Raw genomic sequence first — 17,261 nt, forward strand, 5'->3', positions numbered from 1 at the left:
TACGGGCCAGGGAACTGACCACCGCGACATCCCCAAGGCCAGGAAAATGCCCGGGTACCGAATCATCCCCATCCCCATCCCCAGGGCTAGTCACATCATCCTCCACCTCCTCTGCTGACCTCATCAACTGGCTGACTGTGGGTTGACAGTAAGTGGGATCTCCAACCTCGTCATCATCACCCTGTGTGTTATCACACCCGTCGTCCTCAGAGCCAACCTCTTCCTGCCCTGACCGAAAAGTCAAGTTGTCGCTCCAATCAGGTATTTGAGTCTCATCATCGTCTTCATCATTGTCTCCACCAACAGGAGTTACAGTTTGGGAACAAGGGTCTACATTATGCTCAGAACCTTCTTCATATGGTCCTGGATCCGACTTATAAAGATTCTGGGCATCAGATCAGATCTTTTCCTCATCTGGATTAACAGAAGCTCTGGAGCAGACCTCCGCTTCCCAGGCTATAGTATGAGTAAACAGCTGTGCAGACTCAACCATCTGTGTTACCCCATACTCAGACGGGCAGCTGGAGACTTGGGAGCTGTGAGGAAGCAAGTGTGATTGGGGTGACACCTCTGAGGACTGGAGTATTTGTGATGTTGAAATTGAGGTGATGGAGAGCCCACTTGAAGGAGCACTTGATATCCATTGAAGCACCTGCTGTTTTTGTGCCTCATTTAGAATTTGTAGCGATGGGCGTGTCCGTAAGAATGGGATCGTATCACATTGTCCACGAAAAGAAGTCGACATCTTAGTTTGGCTGGAAGATGGTCTTTCTTCTGCAGATGTTACTCCCCCCCCCCCCACCGTGGGGGGCCTCGACCCACCGGCGGACAGGCACCAGAATTGGGATTGGGGGGCTGGCCGTCAGGGTCCACCGCGGCTCTCACTTTTTGGATTTTAGAAGGGCATGACATGCCTATATCTGTGTCTCCCCCTCCTTTTACTCCTCCACCTCTTTTCTTTTCGCATGACTATATGTACTTGTCACTTTTCCATGTGTTAATGGTGTCTTCTGAGCAGTTTGTCAGCTTTTGGACACCTTTGAAGGTGTTTTCTATGTGTTTCTATGTGTTTTTGTTTGCCTGCCATTGGTTTTAACGGTGTTCGAAGGTGTTCGACGAACAGTTCGGCGAACACACGGGTGTTCGACGAACCGAACCGAACTCGAACACTATGGGGGTGGCTCAACACTATTTAGTAGTTTTCAGCCAATTTTCTGGATTTTTGAAAATTTCACTTTTTTGTGAAAATATCCACTAAATGAGGGAAAAATATGTGTGAGGGTACCCCAGGAGAGTTCCAAATGTGTGTGGGTAGAATATATATCCCACGGGGGTAAAATTGAAAAAAGTTGAAAAAAATTTTTTTTTTGACTTAGTCGTTTTTCCGGCGTTTATCAGACTTTCAGAAATGGGAAATGTCAGTGATCATTCCGATTTCAGTTCCAGAGCGATTCGCCCAATGAGTCCTTGATATTTAGTCGTTTTCAGCCAATATTTTGGATTTTTGAAAATGTCACTTTTTTGTGAAAATATCCACTAAATGAGGGAATAATATGTGTGAGGGTACCCCAGGAGAAGTCCAAATGTGTGTGGGTAGAATATATATCCCACGGGGGTAAAATTGAAAAAAGTTGAAAAAAATTTTTTTTTGGACTTACTCATTTTTCCGGCGTTTATCAGTAGTGTTGAGCGATACCTTCCGATATCGGGAAATATCGGATCGGATTGGATCGGACCGATACCGAAAAAGTATCGGATATCGCCGATTCCGATACCGGAAACCAATGCAATTCAATGGGACAGAAATATCGGAATGAAAATAAACCCTTTCTTTCCTTGTAGGTTAATTCTACATGAAGGAAAACAACTAAGAATAATGTAGAATGTATTGGGGGAGGTGGGGGAGGCAATAAAGGCATAGAGGTTTAGCCCAATCAAATCGAATAGCAGGAATTAATATTTTTTTTTAAGACGTTCTGAGTTACGGAAATATTGACTATGTTAAGTATTTTTATATTTTGTCAGATATTTATGTTTCACTATTTCCATGCTCTTCACCTTCTTTTTTACTTCTCCCACACTTTCTCCTTCATCATACTCAGCACCTTTTTCATCCACTTCTTCTTCACCTTCTTCATCTTCTTCTTCTTCACCTTCTTCGTATTATTCTTTTTTTTTACATTCATCATATTCTACTTCTTCATCTTCTTCATCTTCTTCTTCTTCATCATATTCTTATTTGTGGCAGGCATTCCTGTAGTTGTTATCTATAAAAGGTTGGACATTACACCTTTCGTTCTGCCCGTCACAAAAGATTTACAACAGGATTTGTCCGCGTTCAGTTTGGCCTGCAGCAGCAGGTCTTTTCCAGGGGCACCACGAGGAGGAACGGACTCACCCCCATACACTGCTTAGTCATCTTCTGCTTATATTTTAGATATTATCTTTTGCTCTGATTTTTAGTCTTATGCTTAATGTTCTTCCGCTTTTTGTTCTGCAGCTTCTTGCATTTCTGCTTCTTGGTTTTCTGTCTCTTGTTCTTCTGTATCTTGGTACTTGTCTTCTCTTCTTTGTCCTCTTGGTCAACTTCTTCAGGGTCATCTTCTTGGTCTTCTTCGCGGCGGTCTTCAGGGTCATCGTCTTCGGGGGTCCTCGTCTTCGGGGTGCTCGTCTTCTTCGGGTTGGTCTTCTGGATCCTCGTCTTCGGGGTCCTCGTCTTCTTCGGGGTGGTCTTCAGGGTCCTCGTCTTCTTCGGGGTGGTCTTCAGGGTCCTCGTCTTCTTCGGGGTGGTCTTCAGGGTCCTCGTCTTCAGGGTCCTCGTCTTCTTAGGGTTGGTCTTCAGGGTACTCGTCTTCAGGGTCCTCGTCAGGGAGATCTAGAGTGATTACCAAGAACCATTTCAAAAAGCTTGAACATGGAAATGTAGCAGAAGGTACAAGAAAGCTGAGGAACTACCGAGGACCAGCTGACGGTACTGGAACCCGGATGGGTAGCAGAAGGTACAAGAGCCAATGGAACTGCCGAAGACCAGCTGATGGTACTGGAACTCGGTTACTAAGCAGGAGGTACCTGTGCCAGAAAGCACTAACAAGGACCAGCAGACGTTGGTGGAACTTGGATACCGAGAAGGAGGCACCTAATCCAAAGGCACTGCCGAGAACCAGCTGACGGTACTGGAACCCGGATGGGTAGCAGAAGGTACCCATGTAAAAAAAAGTTCAAGGCCGCGAGCAGGACGCAGTTACCAAAACCCACAGTCCTACAGGGGGTGCTTGTCCTATTGGCACTATGGAACCAGCCTTCATTGCCAGATCCCGCAGCCCACATAGGAGTCACCTAAACTGCAGGCACCATAGAGTCGGCTAACCTGACCGCAACACGACAGGACAATGCATTGGAGGCAAAGTGACGTTGACACTACCCGGAAACAGCTGGCGTGCTGGAACCAGGCTGGGCAGGGGGGAGTACCCGTGCCAAAGTCACTGCCGAGAACCAGCTGACGGTACTGGAAACTCGGATGGGTAGTAGAAGGTACAAGAGCAAATGGAACTACCGAGGACCAGCTGACGGTACTGGAACCCGGATGGGTAGCAGAAGGTACAAGAGCCAATGGAACTGCCGAAGACCAGCTGATGGTACTGGAAATCGGTTACTAAGCAGGAGGTACCTGTGCCAGAAAGCACTACCAAGGACCAGCAGACGTTGGTGGAACTTGGATACCAAGAAGGAGGCACCTAATCCAAAGGCACTGCCGAGAACCAGCTGACGGTACTGGAACCCGGATGGGTAGCAGAAGGTACCCATGTAAAAAAAAGTTCAAGGCCGCGAGCCGGCCGCAGTTACCAAAACCCACAGTCCTACAGGGGGTGCTTGTCCTATTGGCACTATGGAACCAGCCTTCATTGCCAGATCCCGCAGCCCACATAGGAGTCACCTAAACTGCAGGCACCATAGAGTCGGCTAACCCGATCGCAACACGACAGGACAACACATTGGAGGCAAAGTGATGTTGACACTACCCGGAAACAGCTGGCGTGCTGGAACCAGGCTGGGCAGGAGGGAGTACCCGTGCCAAAGTCACTGCCGAGAACCAGCTGACGGTACTGGAACCCGGATGGGTAGTAGAAGGTACAAGAGAAAATGGAACTACCGAGAACCAGCTGGCGGTGCTGGAACCCAGGGTAAATACTAAAAACAGAGTGCAGCCAGAGGTGTAATTGGAGCAAGTTTTAAATCCGTAGTACAGTGGATGTGGACAAAGCAGGAGAATTTGCCGGACACACAGCTGGGGATCAGCTGACGTTACTGAACCCCAATAACACTGGAGCAAGCGTTGACTGTGCAGACGGCACTTCTGAGCAGCAACTAGCGGTATTGGAGCCCAGGGTAAATACTAAAAACAGAGGAGCCAGAGGTGTATTTGGAGGAGGTTTTAAATCAGTAGTACAGTGGATGTGGACAAAGCTGGAGAATTTGCCGGACACACAGCTGGGGATCAGCTGACTTTACTGAACCCCAATAACACTGGAGCAAGCATTGACTGTGCAGACGGCACTTCTGAGCAGCAACTAGCGGTATTGGAGCCCAGGGTAAATACTAAAAACGGAGGAGCCAGAGGTGTATTTGGAGGAGGTTTTAAATCACTAGTACAGTGGATGTGGACAAAGCTGGAGAATTTGCCGGACACACAGCTGGGGATCAGCTGACTTTACTGAACCCCAATAACACTGGAGCAAGCGTTGACTGTGCAGACGGCACTTCTGAGCAGCAACTAGCGGTATTGGAGCCCAGGGTAAATACTAAAAACAGAGGAGCCAGAGGTGTAATTGGAGCAAGTTTTAAATCAGTAGTACAGTGGATGTGGACAAAGCAGGAGAATTTGCCGGACACACAGCAGGGGAACAGCTGACATTACTGAACCCCAATAACATGGCAGCAAGTGTTGACTGTGCAGACGGCACTTCTGAGCAGCAACTAGCGGTATTGGAGCCCAGGGTAAATACTAAAAACAGAGGAGCCCGAGGTGTATTTGGAGGAGGTTTTAAATCAGTAGTACAGTGGATGTGGACAAAGCTGGAGAATTTGCCGGACACACAGCTGGGGATCAGCTGACTTTACTGAACCCCAATAACACTGGAGCAAGCGTTGACTGTGCAGACCGCCCTTCTGAGCAGCAACTAGCGGTATTGGAGCCCAGGGTAAATACTAAAAACAGAGGAGCCAGAGGTGTAATTGGAGCAAGTTTTAAATCAGTAGTACAGTGGATGTGGACAAAGCAGGAGAATTTTCCGGACACACAGCAGGGGAACAACTGACGTTACTGAACCCCAATAACATGGCACCAAGTGTTGACTGTGCAGACGGCACTTCTGAGCAGCAACTAGCGGTATTGGAGCCCAGGGTAAATACTAAAAACAGAGGAGCCAGAGGTGTATTTGGAGGAGGTTTTAAATCAGTAGTACAGTGGATGTGGACAAAGCTGGAGAATTTGCCGGACACACAGCTGGGGATCAGCTGACTTTACTGAACCCCAATAACATGGCAGCAAGTGTTGACTGTGCAGACGGCACTTCTGAGCAGCAACTAGCGGTATTGGAGCCCAGGGTAAATACTAAAAACAGAGGAGGCAGAGGCATATTTGGAGGAGGTTTTAAATCAGTAGTACAGTGGATGTGGACAAAGCTGGAGAATTTGCCGGACACACAGCTGGGGATCAGCTGACTTTACTGAACCCCAATAACACTGGAGCAAGCGTTGACTGTGCAGACGGCACTTCTGAGCAGCAACTAGCGGTATTGGAGCCCAGGGTAAATACTAAAAACAGAGGAGCCAGAGGTGTAATTGGAGCAAGTTTTAAATCAGTAGTACAGTGGATGTGGACAAAGCAGGAGAATTTGCCGGACACACAGCAGGGGAACAGCTGACGTTACTGAACCCCAATAACATGGCAGCAAGTGTTGACTGTGCAGTCGGCACTTCCGAGCGCCAACTGGCGGTGTTGAAGCTCAGGGATAATGCTGAAAACAGAGGAGCCAGAGGTGTATTTGGAGGAGGTTTTCAATCAGTAGTACAGTGGATGTGGAAAGAGCAGGAGAAATTGCCGTCCGTACAGCAGGGGAACAGCTGACGTTACTGAACCCCAGTAACACGGCAGTAAGTGTTGACTGTGCAGACGGCACTTCCGAGCGCCAACTGGCGGTGTAGGAGCTCAGGGATAATACTGAAAACAGAGGAGCCAGAGGTGTAATTGGAGCAACTTTAAAATCTGTAGTAGTGAGAATGTGGACAGAGCAGGAGAATTTGCCGTCCGCACAGCAGGGGAACAGCTGACGTTACTGAACCCCAATAACACGGCAGCAAGTGTTGACTGTGCAGACGGCACTTCCGAGCGCCAACTGGCAGTGTTGGAGCTCAGGGATAATACTGAAAACAGAGGAGCCAGAGGTGTAATTGGAGCAACTTTAAAATCTGCAGTAGTGAGAATGTGGACAGAGCAGGAGAAATTGCCGTCCGCACAGCAGGGGAACAGCTGATGTTACTGAACCCCAATAACACGGCAGCAAGTGTTGACTGTGCAGACGGCACTTCCGAGCGCCAACTGGCGGTGTTGGAGCTCAGGGATAATACTGAAAACAGAGGAGCCAGAGGTGTAATTGGAGCAACTTTAAAATCTGTAGTAGTGAGAATGTGAACAGAGCAGGAGAAATTGCCGTCCGCACAGCAGGGGAACAGCTGACGTTACTGAACCCCAATAACACGGCAGCAAGTGTTGACTGTGCAGACGGCACTTCCGAGCGCCAACTGGCAGTGTTGGAGCTCAGGGATAATGCTGAAAACAGAGGAGCCAGAGGTGTAATTGGAGCAACTTTAAAATCTATAGTAGTGAGAATGTGGACAGAGCAGGAGAAATTGCCGTCCGCACAGCAGGGGAACAGCTGACGTTACTGAACCCCAATAACACAGCAGCAAGTGTTGACTGTGCAGACGGCACTTCCGAGCGCCAACTGGCGGTGTTGGAGCTCAGGGATAATACTGAAAACAGAGGAGCCAGAGGTGTAATTGGAGCAACTTTAAAATCTGTAGTAGTGAGAATGTGAACAGAGCAGGAGAAATTGCCGTCCGCACAGCAGGGGAACAGCTGACGTTACTGAACCCCAATAACACGGCAGCAAGTGTTGACTGTGCAGACGGCACTTCTGAGCAGCAACTAGCGGTATTGGAGCCCAGGGTAAATACTAAAAACAGAGGAGCCAGAGGTGTATTTGGAGGAGGTTTTAAATCAGTAGTACAGTGGATGTGGACAAAGCAGGAGAATTTGCCGGACACACAGCTGGGGATCAGCTGACTTTACTGAACCCCAATAACACTGGAGCAAGCGTTGACTGTGCAGACGGCACTTCTGAGCAGCAACTAGCGGTATTGGAGCCCAGGGTAAATACTAAAATCAGATGAGCCAGAGGTGTAATTGGAGCAAGTTTTAAATCAGTAGTACAGTGGATGTGGACAAAGCAGGAGAATTTGCCGGACACACAGAAGGGGAACAGCTGACGTTACTGAACCCCAATAACATGGCAGCAAGTGTTGACTGTGCAGACGGCACTTCTGAGCAGCAACTAGCGGTATTGGAGCCCAGGGTAAATACTAAAAACAGAGGAGCCAGAGGTGTATTTGGAGGAGGTTTTAAAACAGTAGTACAGTGGATGTGGACAAAGCTGGAGAATTTGCCGGACACACAGCTGGGGATCATCTGACTTTACTGAACCCCAATAACACTGAAGCAAGCGTTGACTGTGAAGACCGCACTTCTGAGCAGCAACTAGCGGTATTGGAGCCCAGGGTAAATACTAAAAACAGAGGAGCCAGAGGTGTAATTGGAGCAAGTTTTAAATCAGTAGTACAGTGGATGTGGACAAAGCAGGAGAATTTGCCGGACACACAGCAGGGGAACAACTGACGTTACTGAACCCCAATAACATGGCACCAAGTGTTGACTGTGCAGATGGCACTTCTGAGCAGCAACTAGCGGTATTGGAGCCCAGGGTAAATACTAAAAACAGAGGAGCCAGAGGTGTATTTGGAGGAGGTTTTAAATCAGTAGTACAGTGGATGTGGACAAAGCTGGAGAATTTGCCGGACACAAAGCTGGGGATCAGCTGACTTTACTGAACCCCAATAACATGGCAGCAAGTGTTGACTGTGCAGATGGCACTTCTGAGCAGCAACTAGCGGTATTGGAGCCCAGGGTAAATACTAAAAACAGAGGAGCCAGAGGTATATTTGGAGGAGGTTTTAAATCAGTAGTACAGTGGATGTGGACAAAGCTGGAGAATTGGCCGGACACACAGCAGGGGAACAGCTGACGTTACTGAACCCCAATAACATGGCAGCAAGTGTTGACTGTGCAGACGGCACTTCCGAGTGCCAACTGGCGGTGTTGGAGCTCAGGGATAATACTGAAAACAGAGGAGCCAGAGGTGTAATTGGAGCAACTTTAAAATCAGTAGTGAGAATGTGGACAGAGCAGGAGAAATTGCCGTCCGCACAGCAGGGGAACAGCTGACGTTACTGAACCCCAATAACACGGCAGCAAGTGTTGACTGTGCAGACGGCACTTCCGAGCGCCAACTGGCAGTGTTGGAGCTCAGGAATAATGCTGAAAACAGAGGAGCCAGAGGTGTAATTGGAGCAACTTTAAAATCTATAGTAGTGAGAATGTGGACAGAGCAGGAGAAATTGCCGTCCGCACAGCAGGGGAACAGCTGACGTTACTGAACCCCAATAACACAGCAGCAAGTGTTGACTGTGCAGACGGCACTTCCGAGCGCCAACTGGCGGTGTTGGAGCTCAGGGATAATACTGAAAATAAAGGAGCCAGAGGTGTAATTGGAGCAACTTTAAAATCTGTAGTAGTGAGAATGTGAACAGAGCAGGAGAAATTGCCGTCCGCACAGCAGGGGAACAGCTGACGTTACTGAACCCCAATAACACGGCAGCAAGTGTTGACTGTGCAGATGGCACTTCCGTGCGCCAACTGGTGGTGTTGGAGCTCAGGGATAATACTGAAAACAGAGGAGCCAGAGGTGTAATTGGAGCAACTTTAAAATCTGTAGTAGTGAGAATGTGGACAGAGCAGGAGAAATTGCCGTCCGCACAGCAGGGGAACAGCTGACGTTACTGAACCCCAATAACACGGCAGCAAGTGTTGACTGTGCAGACGGCACTTCTGAGCAGCAACTAGCGGTATTGGAGCCCAGGGTAAATACTAAAAACAGAGGAGCCAGAGGTGTATTTGGAGGAGGTTTTAAATCAGTAGTACAGTGGATGTGGACAAAGCAGGAGAATTTGCCGGACACACAGCTGGGGATCAGCTGACTTTATTGAACCCCAATAACACTGGAGCAAGCGTAGACTGTGCAGACGGCACTTCTGAACAGCAACTAGCGGTATTGGAGCCCAGGGTAAATACTAAAAACAGATGAGCCAGAGGTGTAATTGGAGCAAGTTTTAAATCAGTAGTACAGTGGATGTGGACAAAGCTGGAGAATTTGCCGGACACACAGCAGGGGAACAGCTGACGTTACTGAACCCCAATAACATGGCAGCAAGTGTTGACTGTGCAGACGGCACTTCTGAGCAGCAACTAGCGGTATTGGAGCCCAGGGTAAATACTAAAAACAGAGGAGCCAGAGGTGTATTTGGAGGAGGTTTTAAATCAGTAGTACAGTGGATGTGGACAAAGCTGGAGAATTTGCCGGACACACAGGTGGGGATCAGCTGACTTTACTGAACCCCAATAACATGGCAGCAAGTGTTGACTGTGCAGACGGCACTTCTGAGCAGCAACTAGCGGTATTGGAGCCCAGGGTAAATACTAAAAACAGAGGAGCCAGAGGTGTATTTGGAGGAGGTTTTAAATCAGTAGTACAGTGGATGTGGACAAAGCTGGAGAATTTGCCGGACACACAGCTGGGGATCAGCTGACTTTACTGAACCCCAATAACACTGGAGCAAGCTTTGACTGTGCAGACCGCATTTCTGAGCAGCAACTAGCGATATTGGAGCCCAGGGTAAATACTAAAAACAGAGGATCCAGAGGTGTAATTGGAGCAAGTTTTAAATCAGTAGTACAGTGGATGTGGACAAAGCAGGAGAATTTGCCGGACACACAGCAGGGGAACAACTGACGTTACTGAACCCCAATAACATGGCAGCAAGTGTTGACTGTGCAGACGGCACTTCCGAGCGCCAACTGGCGGTGTTGGAGCTCAGGGATAATACTGAAAAAAGAGGAGCCAGAGGTGTAATTGGAGCAACTTTAAAATCTGTAGTATTGAGAATGTGGACAGAGCAGGAGAAATTGCCGTCCGCACAGCAGGGGAACAGCTGACGTTACTGAACCCCAATAACATGGCAGCAAGTGTTGACTGTGCAAACGGCACTTCCGAGCGCCAACTGGCAGTGTTGGAGCTCAGGGATAATACTGAAAACAGAGGAGCCAGAGGTGTAATTGGAGCAACTTTAAAATCTGTAGTAGTGAGAATGTGGACAGAGCAGGAGAAATTGCCGTCCGCACAGCAGGGGAACAGCTGACGTTACTGAACCCCAATAACACAGCAGCAAGTGTTGACTGTGCAGACGGCACTTCCGAGTGCCAACTGGTGGTGTTGGAGCTCAGGGATAATACTGAAAACAGAGGAGCCAGAGGTGTAATTGGAGCAACTTTAAAATCTATAGTAGTGAGAATGTGGACAGAGCAGGAGAAATTGCCGTCCGCACAGCAGGGGAACAGCTGACGTTACTGAACCCCAATAACACAGCAGCAAGTGTTGACTGTGCAGACGGCACTTCCGAGCGCCAACTGGCGGTGTTGGAGCTCAGGGATAATACTGAAAATAAAGGAGCCAGAGGTGTAATTGGAGCAACTTTAAAATCTGTAGTAGTGAGAATGTGAACAGAGCAGGAGAAATTGCCGTCCGCACAGCAGGGGAACAGCTGACGTTACTGAACCCCAATAACACGGCAGCAAGTGTTGACTGTGCAGATGGCACTTCCGTGCGCCAACTGGTGGTGTTGGAGCTCAGGGATAATACTGAAAACAGAGGAGCCAGAGGTGTAATTGGAGCAACTTTAAAATCTGTAGTAGTGAGAATGTGGACAGAGCAGGAGAAATTGCCGTCCGCACAGCAGGGGAACAGCTGACGTTACTGAACCCCAATAACACGGCAGCAAGTGTTGACTGTGCAGACGGCACTTCTGAGCAGCAACTAGCGGTATTGGAGCCCAGGGTAAATACTAAAAACAGAGGAGCCAGAGGTGTATTTGGAGGAGGTTTTAAATCAGTAGTACAGTGGATGTGGACAAAGCAGGAGAATTTGCCGGACACACAGCTGGGGATCAGCTGACTTTACTGAACCCCAATAACACTGGAGCAAGCGTAGACTGTGCAGACGGCACTTCTGAACAGCAACTAGCGGTATTGGAGCCCAGGGTAAATACTAAAAACAGATGAGCCAGAGGTGTAATTGGAGCAAGTTTTAAATCAGTAGTACAGTGGATGTGGACAAAGCTGGAGAATTTGCCGGACACACAGCAGGGGAACAGCTGACGTTACTGAACCCCAATAACATGGCAGCAAGTGTTGACTGTGCAGACGGCACTTCTGAGCAGCAACTAGCGGTATTGGAGCCCAGGGTAAATACTAAAAACAGAGGAGCCAGAGGTGTATTTGGAGGAGGTTTTAAATCAGTAGTACAGTGGATGTGGACAAAGCTGGAGAATTTGCCGGACACACAGGTGGGGATCAGCTGACTTTACTGAACCCCAATAACATGGCAGCAAGTGTTGACTGTGCAGACGGCACTTCTGAGCAGCAACTAGCGGTATTGGAGCCCAGGGTAAATACTAAAAACAGAGGAGCCAGAGGTGTATTTGGAGGAGGTTTTAAATCAGTAGTACAGTGGATGTGGACAAAGCTGGAGAATTTGCCGGACACACAGCTGGGGATCAGCTGACTTTACTGAACCCCAATAACACTGGAGCAAGCTTTGACTGTGCAGACCGCATTTCTGAGCAGCAACTAGCGATATTGGAGCCCAGGGTAAATACTAAAAACAGAGGATCCAGAGGTGTAATTGGTGCAAGTTTTAAATCAGTAGTACAGTGGATGTGGACAAAGCAGGAGAATTTGCCGGACACACAGCAGGGGAACAACTGACGTTACTGAACCCCAATAACATGGCAGCAAGTGTTGACTGTGCAGACGGCACTTCCGAGCGCCAACTGGCGGTGTTGGAGCTCAGGGATAATACTGAAAACAGAGGAGCCAGAGGTGTAATTGGAGCAACTTTAAAATCTGTAGTATTGAGAATGTGGACAGAGCAGGAGAAATTGCCGTCCGCACAGCAGGGGAACAGCTGACGTTACTGAACCCCAATAACATGGCAGCAAGTGTTGACTGTGCAAACGGCACTTCCGAGCGCCAACTGGCAGTGTTGGAGCTCAGGGATAATACTGAAAACAGAGGAGCCAGAGGTGTAATTGGAGCAACTTTAAAATCTGTAGTAGTGAGAATGTGGACAGAGCAGGAGAAATTGCCGTCCGCACAGCAGGGGAACAGCTGACGTTACTGAACCCCAATAACACAGCAGCAAGTGTTGACTGTGCAGACGGCACTTCCGAGTGCCAACTGGTGGTGTTGGAGCTCAGGGATAATACTGAAAACAGAGGAGCCAGAGGTGTAATTGGAGCAACTTTAAAATCTGTAGTAGTGAGAATGTGGACAGAGCAGGAGAAATTGCCGTCCGCACAGCAGGGGAACAGCTGACGTTACTGAACCCCAATAACATGGCAGCAAGTGTTGACTGTGCAGACGGCACTTCTGAGCAGCAACTAGTGGTATTGGAGCCCAGGGTAAATACTAAAAACAGAGGAGCCAGAGGTGTATTTGGAGGAGGTTTTAAATCAGTAGTACAGCGGATGTGGACAAAGCAGGAGAATTAGCCGGACACACAGCTGGGGATCAGCTGACTTTACTGAACCCCAATAACACTGGAGCAAGCGTTGACTGTGCAGACGGCACTTCTGAGCAGCAACTAGCGGTATTGGAGCCCAGGGTAAATACTAAAAACAGATGAGCCAGAGGTGTAATTGGAGCAAGTTTTAAATCAGTAGTACAGTGGATGTGGACAAAGCAGGAGAATTTGCCGGACACACAGCAGGGGAACAGCTGACTTTACTGAACCCCAATAACATGACAGCAAGTGTTGACTGTGCAGACGGCACTTCTGAGCAGCAACTAGCGGTATTGGAGCCCAGGGTAAATACTAAAAACAGAGGAGCCAGAGGTGTATTTGGAGGAGGTTTTAAATCAGTAGTACAGTGGATGTGGACAAAGCTGGAGAATTTGCCGGACACACAGCTGGGGATCAGCTGACTTTACTGAACCCCAATAACATGGCAGCAAGTGTTGACTGTGCAGACGGCACTTCTGAGCAGCAACTAGCGGTATTGGAGCCCAGGGTAAATACTAAAAACAGAGGAGCCAGAGGTGTATTTGGAGGAGGGTTTAAATCAGTAGTACAGTGGATGTGGACAAAGCAGGCAATTTGCCGGACACACAGCTGGGGATCAGCTGACTTTACTGAACCCCAATAACATGTCAGCAAGTGTTGACTGTGCAGACGGCACTTCTGAGCAGCAACTAGCCGTATTGGAGCCCAGGGTAAATACTAAAAACAGAGGAGCCAGAGGTGTATTTGGAGGAGGTTTTAAATCAGTAGTACAGTGGATGTGGACAAAGCAGGAGAATTTGCCGGACACACAGCTGGGGATCAGCTGACTTTACTGAACCCCAATAACACTGGAGCAAGCGTTGACTGTGCAGACGGCACTTCTCAGCAGCAACTAGCGGTATTGGAGCCCAGGGTAAATACTAAAAACAGATGAGCCAGAGGTGTAATTGGAGCAAGTTTTAAATCAGTAGTACAGTGGATGTGGACAAAGCAGGAGAATTTGCCGGACACACAGCAGGGGAACAGCTGACGTTACTTAACCCCAATAACATGGCAGCAAGTGTTGACTGTGCAGATGGCACTTCTGAGCAGCAACTAGCGGTATTGGAGCCCAGGGTAAATACTAAAAACAGAGGAGTCAGAGGTGTATTTGGAGGAGGTTTTAAATCAGTAGTACAGTGGATGTGGACAAAGCTGGAGAATTTGCCGGACACACAGCTGGGGATCAGCTGACTTTACTGAACCCCAATAACATGGCAGCAAGTGTTGACTGTGCAGACGGCACTTCTGAGCAGCAACTAGCGGTATTGGAGCCCAGGGAAAATACTAAAAACAGAGGAGCCAGAGGTGTAATTGGAGCAAGTTTTAAATCAGTAGTACAGTGGATGTGGACAAAGCAGGAAAATTTGCCGGACGCACAGCAGGGGAACAGCTGACGTTACTGAACCCCAATAACATGGCAGCAAGTGTTGACTGTGCAGACGGCACTTCTGAGCAGCAACTAGCGGTATTGGAGCCCAGGGTAAATACTATAAACAGAGGAGCCAGAGGTGTATTTGGAGGAGGTTTTAAATCAGTAGTACAGTGGATGTGAACAAAGCTGGAGAATCTGCCGGACACACAGCTGGGGATCAGCTGACTTTACTGAACCCCAATAACATGGCAGCAAGTGTTGACTGTGCAGACGGCACTTCTGAGTAGCAACTAGCGGTATTGGAGCCCAGGGTAAATACTAAAAACAGAGGAGCCAGAGGTATATTTGGAGGAGGTTTTAAATCAGTAGTACAGTGGATGTGGACAAAGCTGGAGAATTTGCCGGACACACAGCTGGGGATCAGCTGACTTTACTGAACCCCAATAACACTGGAGCAAGCGTTGACTGTGCAGACGGCACTTCCGAGCGCCAACTGGCGGTGTTGGAGCTCAGGGATAATACTGAAAACAGAGGAGCCGGAGGTGTATTTGGAGGAGGTTTTAAATCAGTAGTACAGTGGATGTGGACAGAGCAGGAGAAATTGCCGTCCACACAGCAGGGGAACAGCTGATGTTACTGAACCCCAATAACACGGCAGCAAGTGTTGACTGTGCAGACGGCACTTCCGAGCGCCAACTGGCGGTGTTGGAGGTCAGGGATAATACTGAAAACAGAGGAGCCAGAGGTGTAATTGGAGCAACTTTAAAATCTGTAGTAGTGAGAATGTGGACAGAGCAGGAGAAATTGCCGTCCGCACAGCAGGGGAACAGCTGACGTTACTGAACCCCAATAACACGGCAGCAAGTGTTGACTGTGCAGACGGCACTTCCGAGCGCCAACTGGCGGTGTTGGAGCTCAGGGATAATACTGAAAACAGAGGAGCCAGAGGTGTAATTGGAGCAACTTTAAAATCTATAGTAGTGAGAATGTGGACAGAGCAGGAGAAATTGCCGTCCTCACAGCAGGGGAACAGCTGACGTTACTGAACCCCAATAACACAGCAGCAAGTGTTGACTGTGCAGACGGCACTTCCGAGCGCCAACTGGCGGTGTTGGAGCTCAGGGATAATACTGAAAACAGAGGAGCCAGAGGTGTAATTGGAGTAACTTTAAAATCTGTAGTAGTGAGAATGTGAACAGAGCAGGAGAAATTGCCGGCCGCACAGCAGGGGAACAGCTGACGTTACTGAACCCCAATAACACGGCAGCAAGTGTTGACTGTGCAGACGGCACTTCTGAGCAGCAACTAGCGGTATTGGAGCCCAGGGTAAATACTAAAAACAGAGGAGCCAGAGGTGTATTTGGAGGAGGTTTCAAATCAGTAGTACAGTGGATGTGGACAAAGCAGGAGAATTTGCCGGACACACAGCTGGGGATCAGCTGACTTTACTGAACCCCAATAACACTGGAGCAAGCGTTGACTGTGCAGACGGCACTTCTGAGCAGCAACTAGCGGTATTGGAGCCCAGGGTAAATACTAAAAACAGATGAGCCAGAGGTGTAATTGGAGCAATTTTTAAATCAGTAGTACAGTGGATGTGGACAAAGCAGGAGAATTTGCCGGACACACAGCAGGGGAACAGCTGACGTTACTGAACCCCAATAACATGGCAGCAAGTGTTGACTGTGCAGACGGCACTTCTGAGCAGCAACTAGCGGTATTGGAGCCCAGGGTAAATACTAAAAACAGAGGAGCCAGAGGTGTATTTGGAGGAGGTTTTAAATCAGTAGTACAGTGGATGTGGACAAAGCTGGAGAATTTGCCGGACACACAGGTGGGGATCAGCTGACTTTACTGAACCCCAATAACATGGCAGCAAGTGTTGACTGTGCAGACGGCACTTCTGAGCAGCAACTAGCGGTATTGGAGCCCAGGGTAAATACTAAAAACAGAGGAGCCAGAGGTGTATTTGGAGGAGGTTTTAAATCAGTAGTACAGTGGATGTGGACAAAGCTGGAGAATTTACCAGACACACAGCTGGGGATCAGCTGACTTTACTGAACCCCAATAACACTGGAGCAAGCGTTGACTGTGCAGACGGCACTTCTGAGCAGTAACTAGCGGTATTGGAGCCCAGGGTAAATACTAAAAACAGAGGAGCCAGAGTTGTAATTGGAGCAAGTTTTAAATCAGTAGTACAGTGGATGTGGACAAAGCAGGAGAATTTGCCGGACACACAGCAGGGGAACAGCTGACGTTACTGAACCCCAATAACATGGCAGCAAGTGTTGACTGTGCAGACGGCACTTCCGAGCGCCAACTGGTGGTGTAGGAGCTCAGGGATAATACTGAAAACTGAGGAGCCAGAGGTGTAATTGGAGCAACTTTAAAATCTGTAGTAGTGAGAATGTGGACAGAGCAGGAGAAATTGCCGCCAGCACAGCAGGGGAACATCTGACGTTACTGAACCCCAATAACACGGCAGCAAGTGTTGACTGTGCAGACGGCACTTCCGAGCGCCAACTGGCGGTGTTGGAGCTCAGGGATAATACTGAAAACAGAGGAGCCAGAGGTGTAATTGGAGCAACTTTAAAATCTGAAGTAGTGAGAATGTGGACAGAGCAAGAGAAATTGCCATCCGCACAGCAGGGGAACAGCTGACGTTACTGAACCCCAATAACGCGGCAGCAAGTGTTGACTGTGCAGACGGCACTTCTGAGCGCCAACTGGCGGTGTTGGAGCTCAGGGATAATACTGAAAACAGAGGATCGAGAGGTGTAATTGGAGCAACTTTAAAATCTGTAGTAGTGAGAATGTGGACAGAGCAGGAGAAATTG

The sequence above is a fragment of the Phyllobates terribilis genome, unplaced genomic scaffold, assembly GCF_046119375.1.
Source record: "Phyllobates terribilis strain yellow unplaced genomic scaffold, ASM4611937v1 Scaffold_4__5_contigs__length_816908805, whole genome shotgun sequence".
NCBI lineage: Eukaryota > Metazoa > Chordata > Amphibia > Anura > Dendrobatidae > Phyllobates > Phyllobates terribilis.